At 40.2% G+C, this 9,434-nt stretch overlaps 1 protein-coding gene across 1 annotated transcript in view; it reads left to right on the forward strand.

Moving 5' to 3' along the window:
* The window catches only part of LOC117947493 (COUP transcription factor 2-like), a 20,012-nt gene that overhangs the window by 3,432 nt on the left and 7,146 nt on the right, over positions 1 to 9,434 (forward strand). Inside the window, exon 2 of the mRNA XM_034876482.1 lies at positions 94 to 103. The gene's annotated coding sequence lies outside the window, so the exon portion shown is untranslated. The remainder of the gene's footprint in view (positions 1 to 93; positions 104 to 9,434) is intronic.

Consider the following 9,434-nt stretch of genomic DNA (forward strand, 5'->3'; position numbering starts at 1 on the left):
GTACATCAAAAAATAGTCACAGTGTAGTAAATCAAAAAATAGTCATAGTATAGCATATAAAAAAATAGTCATAGTATAGTACATAAAAAATAGTCATATTGTAGTACATCAAAAAATAATTATAGTATAGTGCATCAAAAATAGTCATAGTATAGTACATCAAAAAGTAGTTATAGTATAGTTCATCAAGAAAAAGTCATAGTATAGTCTAGCAAAAACTAGTCATAGTATAGTACATCAAAAATAGTCATAGTATAGTACATAAAAAATAGTCATAGTATAGTACATCAAAAAATAGTCATAGTATAGTACATCAAAAAATAGTCATAGTATAGTACATAAAAAAATAGTCATAGTATAGTACGTCAAAAAATAGTCATAGTATAGTATATAAAAAATAGTCATAGTATAGTACATCAAAAAATAAGCGTAGTATAATACATCGAAAAATAGCCATAGTATAGTACATCAAAAAGTAAGCATAGTATAGTACTTCAAAAAATAGTCATAGTATATTATGTTGAAAAAAGTCATAGTTTAGTATATCAAAAAATTGTCGTAGTATAGCACATTAAAAAATAGTCACAGTATAGTATGTCAAAAAATAGTCATAGTATAGTACATCAAAAAATAAGCGTAGTATAGTACATCGAAAAATAGTCATAGTAAAGTCTGTCAAAAATTAGACATTGTATAGTTCATCAAAAAATAAGCATAGTATAGTACATCAAAAAATAGTCATAGTATAGTACATCAAAAAATAGTCATAGTAAAGTATATCAAAAATTAGTCATAGTATAGTACATCAAAAAATAGTCATAGTATTGTACGTAAAAAAAAGTCATAGTATAGTTCATCAGAAAATAGTCATAGTATAGTACATCAAAAAATAGTCATAGTATAGTACGTAAAAAAAAGTCATAGTATGGTATATCAAAAAATAAGCATAGTATAGTACATCAAAAATAGTCATAGTAAAGCATATAAAAAAATAGTCATAAAATAGTACATAAAAAAATAGTCATAGTATAGTGTGTCAAAAAATTGTCATAGTATGAACAAATGTGATGTAAATGTCATATTATAGTATGTCAAAAAAGTGATGAAAAAAGTCATAGTAGGCCTATAGTATATCAAAAATAGTGATAAAATATTCATAGTATAGTATGTTGAACAAAGTGATAAAAACATCCTAATATGTCAAAAATAGTCAAAGTATAGTATATTGAATAAAATAATTAAAAAGTCAAAGTATCCAAACTCAACACAACAGTCCATAGCGTGGACTGGGGATTGAACACAGAGACAGAGTGACAACAGAAGGAACCACTGAGCCATCACAGCAGGTCCAGAACTCTGTTACAAACAGACATATATGAAGCAATTTGAAAAGACTGAAAAAAGTGAGAAATAAGTCATTGTGTAATAACTTATTTATCAATATAATATGTTAAAAATGTCATAGTACAGTTTGTCGAAAAAATAGTAATATAATATGAAAATAATTAGTATAGTATGATAATTTAAGTTTGGAAGAACATGCAAACGACTCACAAAAGCACCCCCCCAGGACTGGGGTTTGAACCCAGATACACATTAAGAAACATATCTGCCAGAGTGCAACCCATTGAACCATTGAAGCAGGTAATCAATAAGGTAAACAAAGATGAACAGTCATTGCATGTTATGTTATGAAGCAAAAAATGATTAAAAAAAGTTGTAATATAGCATGTCATCTATGTATTATCATATAATCTGTTAAAAAAGTGATACAAAGTCAGTATAGTATGTCAGCTAAAATGATCAAAAGTCATAGTATAGTAGGTAGAAAAATGTCTGTACTCAGTCCGTAGGGAGATGGGTCTGGAACCGGAAGGTCGCCGGTATAAATCCACATAGGGGCCAAAGTATGATGGTGGACTGGTAGCTAGAGAGGTTCTTGGCCACTGGCAAGGTGCTCTAGAGCAAGGCACCAAACCCCCAACTGCTCGGGGTGCCTTTCCATGGGCAGCCCCCCCACTCTGATGGTTCTCCATTTGCTGTGCATATTTGCTGGTGTAAGTTGGAGCAGATGAAACCACAGAGCAACCATGTTAAAAGTCTTATTACAGTAAACAAAAAGGGATAAATAGTCGTAGTATAGTATTTAAAAAAAAATGCCATAGTATAGTATGTCAAACTAAATAATTTAAACGTCATAGTATAGTATTTCTGTTCATATTGTCTGTCCGTGCCAAGACCATATGATGCAGTTTGATATACGACCTGCAGAGAGCAAGTGACAAAAGGCTGTATTTACTTGGTGAATGCTTGGTCACATACGGTGAAAGGTCACATTTTATCCTCTTGTCTAAACGCAAAGAAGATAAACCCTGACATCAGTTTAATTGAAATGTGCATGTGCTTTGCCGTGATCTAATTTCCTGTCATCCAAGCCCTGTGGTTATCCCCGGGCCTCGGGCAGCCGTTGGAGATAATAACCGGGGTTATGGCTTGACCGGTGGATCACCTTGTACCGCGGCTTTGAGGGAACGATGAACGTGTTCGGGGCCAGGTCGCAGCGTTGCTTTTATACGAGAGCCAGGGCTGTGAGCTCTCCTGTTTCTCGAGTGCAGACGGGGTCTTGCCAGGGCCACGGTGCAGTGAAATGGAAAGCATGCCATTCCCTGTTCCGCTTGATGCCGAGTGACTGTGAGAGGTTGTGTCATGTTCCTTGGCTATTGACTCAATGACTTGGGTATTCATGACGAAAGCCTGAACTTGTGCGTGCTCTCTGCGTGCTGACAGAGAAATGTGTCTTCCACTTGTCTTCACATTGACCCGAGGACTCTGCTGAACTGACGTGTCCGCATCCCCAAAGTCTCACCTCCTGGACCCCGAAGTAACCTTTCCACGACCTCGCCTGTCTTTCACGCTCTGTTAGCTGTGTGTCTGGTTCAGCAAACAGAAGACAAAATCACCATATGCCCTTCATTTGTTGAACTTATGACATCTATAACTTGCCCTGCTGCTAATGATTGATTATGTATTCCTCTTTACATTGTATATAAAAGGAATATTCTGCATATTTGACTAATGCCTTGTCATGTGACATGGCTCCGACAGCTGTCCTGATTTATTGCAAGGTTCCCTGCATTGTTAAAATAAAAAAACTATCTCTGACTCAGTGACAACGGCCCAATTATCCCTTTCATGCAGAGAAGGTCCAGATACAAAAGCGGCTGTGAATTGCAAATCCAGCTGCAGACTGTCCTTGCTCTCCTCTAATCTAATAATGTGATCCATCATTTCAGCAGTGACGGCTCTACACCCCAGGTATGGAAAACAATCCCACAGAGGATTAGTATGAAGAGGTAGCATATCCATATCTGCAGTCCTCAGTCCTGCAGAAAAGCAAAATCACAAAAATATGTTTACAGCAATGTCTCACATCATCCCTTTGCATTTCTTGGTTTTGAGGATTTAAAAAATGACTTTCTTGATTACATATTTCCAGACGGAACTGTTATTGGTTGTTGCCTTCCTAACATGAACATGACATCCAAAACCAGCATTACTGCCTTCAGGAAAATAAGAATCCCCGTTTCAGGCAGGACAGAACGAGTGTAACACTCGGTGTTTCCTGCGCGGTAGTAGTGGCGCTGTTGGTTGAGGGATGGTCTCGTTGCAGAATCATCCATTACCCTGATGAGCACACAGCCCTCGAGCTACGACAGCACAGCCACGCGATGAGCGAGACAGGCGACTGCCACTATTTGTTCCCACTAAAGCATTCATCACACTAATTACCCATGGTGCCAAGCAGCTCCTGGAGCCCCGGTGAAGCTTTGGCTGCTCGTTTGGAGCCGAGGTGAGGTAGGGAAACCTCAGATGAGTCTAAACACAAGGCTGTCCTCTTTTTCTGGCTCTCTTGCACATAATTAACTCAGCACTGCAGCAACTTGACAAATTGGAATGATGAATCAGGCCTCTATGAATAGATACAAATACATGATCAATCAAAATTACCGAACACCGTTCTCAGTCTGAGGAAATGTGCTGCTGTGAAGGACAATAGAAGAGTCTTTGCTTTGAATGACTTGGGTCCGCTAGCAGAAAAGTGAAGGAGGTCTTTGTTGTGTTTTTGCCTGTGAAAGGGGGGACGCAAGGCAGTGCTAAAAGGGTGGTGCAGAGAAAAGTGGTTGCAAAAGTTCACCATTCCATCCTTTAAATGCCAAATTAAAACCATTATGTTCCAATTTACCATACACAAAGCACAATGCAACCTGCCCCCCACCTTCTTGGCCACTCTTACTGTTTTTTTTAAAAGCAGACAGATGCAAAGTGACAGTCTCTCTGAACTATAGCCATTTATGCCACCTAACCTTGAAAAGCACCAGGAAAAACTCTTGGTTTGTTTTTAGTTTCTGTGTCATTCATGAAGCCTCCAACTGTCCATGTCCCTCCTGGCCTTCACGCAGCCGTCTGAACCACGAAACGTCCAGGACATCACAACGTCACAGCATCACCTCCCTCCAGTGGACACGGACCAACACACCAAGGACGAGGACAGTTCCAGGAAGCACCAAATACTGTCCTCTTCGTAGTCAGAGTTTGAGAGTTTCACTGCTGCAATTGTTGAAACACTCCGTTAACCCTTAGATGCACCAGTCCCTGGAACCTCCACTCTTCATCTCTCTCTTCTAAAAATAGTTTTTTTAATTGTGCACCAGCATAATTTAACGTTTGTCATTTTTATCATCAAATTATCTATCTGCTTGAGTCTGTCTCTCTAAGTGGGGCTGCTTAGATACTAAGACAGCTGGGCTAAGCTAAGCTACTAAACTACTTAGTTATGGCAAAAGTTCATACATTCAATTCAATTATATTTATATTGCGCTAAATCACAACAACAGTTATCTCATTGTATTTTTCATAAAAGAGCAGGTCTAGACCGTACCCTGTGATGTCATCCACATCTACAGTCATATAAGCTAGCAAGCTAATGCTAGCTACTAATTTAAATTTAAAGCAGATACTTGTTAACATAATTGTAAAGCAGCTATCAACTTAGTGGTATCAACTTTCTTTGAGGTAATAAAGACAATAATTGAGTAATCAAAAGCAAACTTACCTTGCTGTGTATGTGAATGGTGATGCTGAATGATGAACAATAAAAAGACCAATAATTTGTGTTCCACCTATGGAATCGAAAGGTGCATTGTCCTCATTTAAAGCTGGTAATGTCAATCAGTAAAAGAGCACAAAATAGTACACACTACAGAACCTCCTGAATGTGTACTCTTCTTTGTATTTATAAATAAAATCATCATTCACAGTTTAAGGCAGCAATTATTATATTTTGCCCAAATGATTGTACTAGTGCTGCTTCATTAGAGACAGAAAGCAGCACGTCTGTCATTTAAAAACAACGCTGTTTATTTTACTGTTCAGAGTGAGCCTCAGTTCAAAGTTGAGTTGGATGTATGTTGATAATTTGCTCAGCTTTGTGGGTTACTCTTGTGCCGGATAACGAGTGCTGGTTTGAGTAAGGTCAAAGGTTAAGTAGGGCTTTGTACAAGTCCTAATGAGGATCTCTGCACTTTGCCAGCACGGCTCTGTTCACAGCCGGGACGGCCGTTGACATCATTGGACACTGACCTGTAGCACAATGTGCCTCTCAAGCATGTGATTCACCTCATGGTGGATGACGCAGTGGCCCTGGGGGGGTCAGAGGTCAGCAAGCTGGGAGTTAATGAAAGAAGGTCCAGGGATCACAGGTAAGACAGCGGCTGAGGTGCTCTAATCTAACTAAAGTTATTGTTGCTTCCTGCCATGGATTTGACCCCGCTGAGCAGCCTGGGAGGTTCCAGCTTTGTTTTAATAGCTGCTAAGGTTGGCAGCTCTGAGACGGTCAAGCAGCTCTGTTTACTTCACAGCATCCACCGGCTCTTAACACTGAAAAACTTATCACTGTAATTGTTCATTGTCAAATGATATTTTGTTGAAAGGGGATGTTCTCGACATTCAGAACCTAAATAATATCAGCACACAACTGTTTGCTGTATAGCGGAGTAATGGCGTCCTGAGCAGATAATGAAGTTCCCCCTCTCTTAAAGTTCTGTATAGCTAAATAGTTAATTATAGATTCAAGACGTAACTGACAGAAGTACAGAACTTAAAAGTGCAATTACAAATCGATCTGCTAGTTCAGCACCACGGACAGCACCCTGGATTTATCGATACACCGCACAGTTACGTCATTTTGACGTTACACTGGCGCCACCTCGGGTACGGCTAGTACACCCCACGTTTGTGGCTACTGATATTTCAGAGATTTTTTTGGGGCCATTTATTCTAACTTGAACAAATCTCAGTCAGATAAAGTAGCAATGAGTCTAGACTAACATATTCAACTTAACATCCCCTCTTAACGTGGGGACACATTTTGGTCAACATCACCCTTCAGGTCTTCAACTGGTTGTAATATTATAACCCCTTTCCGCCAAAGCCAACACACACAGGGGTTTTAACTGATGCAGGCTGATTTGGCCTCCCTCAGGACCACGGGGGTGGGTACAAACAGCAGCTGATTGACATCTTTCTCACACTCCTGTTAGCTATGATGCACCCACCTGTACCTGGGAAGGGAAGCTTACACTGTTAAGGCATGGTCACGTACATTTCCGTTCAAAGGCATGGATTCAAAGACTATCTGCACTGGGTCCTTAAAAAGGACCACAGACTGTAACCAGAGCAGACTTTAGGGGCGGCAGCTCAGCCCAAAGGGGGTTGGGTCGGGAACCAGAGGGTTGTTGGTTCAAGTCCCCATAAGGAGCAAAGTATGGCGTGTGGGTTGGTAGCTGGAGAGAAGTCACTTCCAGGTGCTCTTGAGCACCCCCCCAACTTGTTCAGCACTGGCAGCCCACTCACTCTAACATCTCTCCACTTGTGCACGGATAGGGTGTACCCGTATGTGTGTATTCAGACCTGCGTGTACTGATCACTAACAAAACAGAGTGTAAATTGTAATTTCCCCACTGGGGATCAACATACAATGTATATAAATCAACACTGCAATTTGTAGTCTTGTAGTGTGATAATGTTCTAAATATAGTGATATGTAGAATAACAACTTCTCCAGGTCTGAGTGTACCGTTGTTGACCCGTGTCTGTTGCAGGACATTTCACCCTATCCAGGAAATGCACAGTTGACTGTTTCGGTTTTTCTGTTGTTTGGCTTCAATAGATGTGAATGGGATATTTAAATTTAGAGGTGGGTCAAAGAGAATTCACAATTAATTATATATGTAAGTATTTGAATTCTAATGTTACGTCTGTGATTGTGTCCCTTTATAAATTCCATTTAATGTTTATATCAGAGATCTGCCTCTATGTGTTACAATTTAATTTTGCTTAGTTCTCATCACTTTAAAAAGCCAATTCTTGTTTTATATTATTTGATAAGCTGATAAGCAGGTTTTTGCTGGGGCCTACAGGCCGGGTCGTGACATTCCTGGATCTGCCTTCTCACTGAGGCTCTGCCAAACACCAGCAGGAGACATTACTGGAGGATATGAGAGAGGCTACCGAGTACTTTTAGATCACAACCATTTATCTCACTAACATAATGAGATTACACTACACTTGACTTCAAATACCAAGAAGGCTACTACGTTTTCCTAGAAGCCAGTAATGTGTGCATGTGTGCGTCCTCTTTAGGTTTTCTCTTGTGGAGGAGCACAGAGGCTGTCATTGGGCCATCTCTCCCACCTTACAAAGCAGACCTATTGTATTAGTACTGTATGTCCTAATGTTAAACACTTGAGGGATTTAACAGATTAGCCATTAGTTGGTTAGAGGGGGTAAAGAGCTTAGCAGGGCGCTGTAATTCAACGATATGTTTGGGTAGCCAACTTGAAGCCTAAAAGAAATGCTGCAGGCCAGCGGCTGCCCCCGACTGTGCTGCAAACGGTCACATCCTGGTGGTTTTGCACACACAGCAGGTCTCTCTTGGCCATACTCTCCCTCAATTTGTCTCCAATTAGCTAGCTTTCAGCTCTCCGCGTGTGATAAGTCTTAAAGGGCACCAAATCACAAAATGCAGGTGGGATTTTATCATCTTTAGTCTCAAATCTATGATTAATGTTAACTGGACTTGTCACTGGATAGCACAGGGAGTGGAGAGTTCAGTGAATTAAGCGTGGAGGAATGCATCATCCCCAGCCAGTGTGGTAAACACTTTAGCCTTGACCTTCCACTGTTGATTGGTCTTGGACTCGGCCATGTGTTTTGTTAGCCGGCAGGGCAGAGCTTGTTTTGTGTGAGCAGTCACTGGATGACTGCAAAGCTGGCCGTCTGGAAGAACGTGACAGCACACTCAGCCCTGGGACTCATGGAGCATGAGTCAACAGTGACATGGCCATGCAGACATTTTCACATGTAGATGACTTGCTTCTAAGAGCATCAAGACAATTTAATCTGAGAATAGAAAACAGTGGTCAGGAGTCCGTCTCAGTGCCACTGGTGCAGAAACATCAGGAGCTAAAAGTAGGACCGTACAGTCCATGGAGACGCAGACGGCACAGGGACAACACTGTCCATTATGACAGAGTGAAAAAGTGTTGAATCTCTAGGTGCAATCACACGCTGTGACATGTAGTCGCTGCCTCTGTAAGATGAGTTTTACTGTCTTATTATCTTTAAAACAATATATTTTAAGATATTAGTTACTAATTAGGATGAGATCATTAGTGGGACACATACACAAATCTTAAACAGGAACATTGATGGGTAAGGGGTACACTTATTGGCACTGTGGAGTACTTTGGGGGGGTCTAATTTCTAAAATAGGGTTTTGAACAATTCCTAAACTAATCATACACCATAATTAAAAATATAAAATGTAGATGACAATACAAGACATACTTTTGTAGGGCACACATTCAGTTACTTTTGTTTTGCCTGTTGTTTTTTTATAACCATTATTTCTTTTACCCTCACCAGAGCAGGTCCCCCAGTCAACCAGCTGTTCTATACGGGGGGTAGAACTGGCAAGCTTTATTCTTTCTTTAGATTCTTTTTTTGATTGACTAAAATTATGGTAAGTAAATCTGTTTTGGTTCATGTTAATTAAAATGTATAGTCCATGTTCCTTTACTGTTTGGTCCCTCGCACTATGTCAGTGCATCCTATAGAATAAGGTAGTTTCCTGTGCAATTTAATGATGACACTAGGTGGCATCAAATTACTGCAGTAAACAGAGCTGAATACTACACCTACTGGATGTGCTGCTCCCGTGGCTGCTGCGCTCCTCGTGTGAGAGTAATAGTATGTCCCTGCGGTGCACATCAAAGTAACCTACACGACAAAGACAATGGTCTGACATAATCATAAGTATCCAAAGAGATAAATAGAGAGAGAGAGAGAGAGAGAGAGAGAGAGAGAGAGAGAGA

Source organism: Etheostoma cragini, chromosome 1, assembly GCF_013103735.1.
Source record: "Etheostoma cragini isolate CJK2018 chromosome 1, CSU_Ecrag_1.0, whole genome shotgun sequence".
Classification (NCBI taxonomy): domain Eukaryota; kingdom Metazoa; phylum Chordata; class Actinopteri; order Perciformes; family Percidae; genus Etheostoma; species Etheostoma cragini.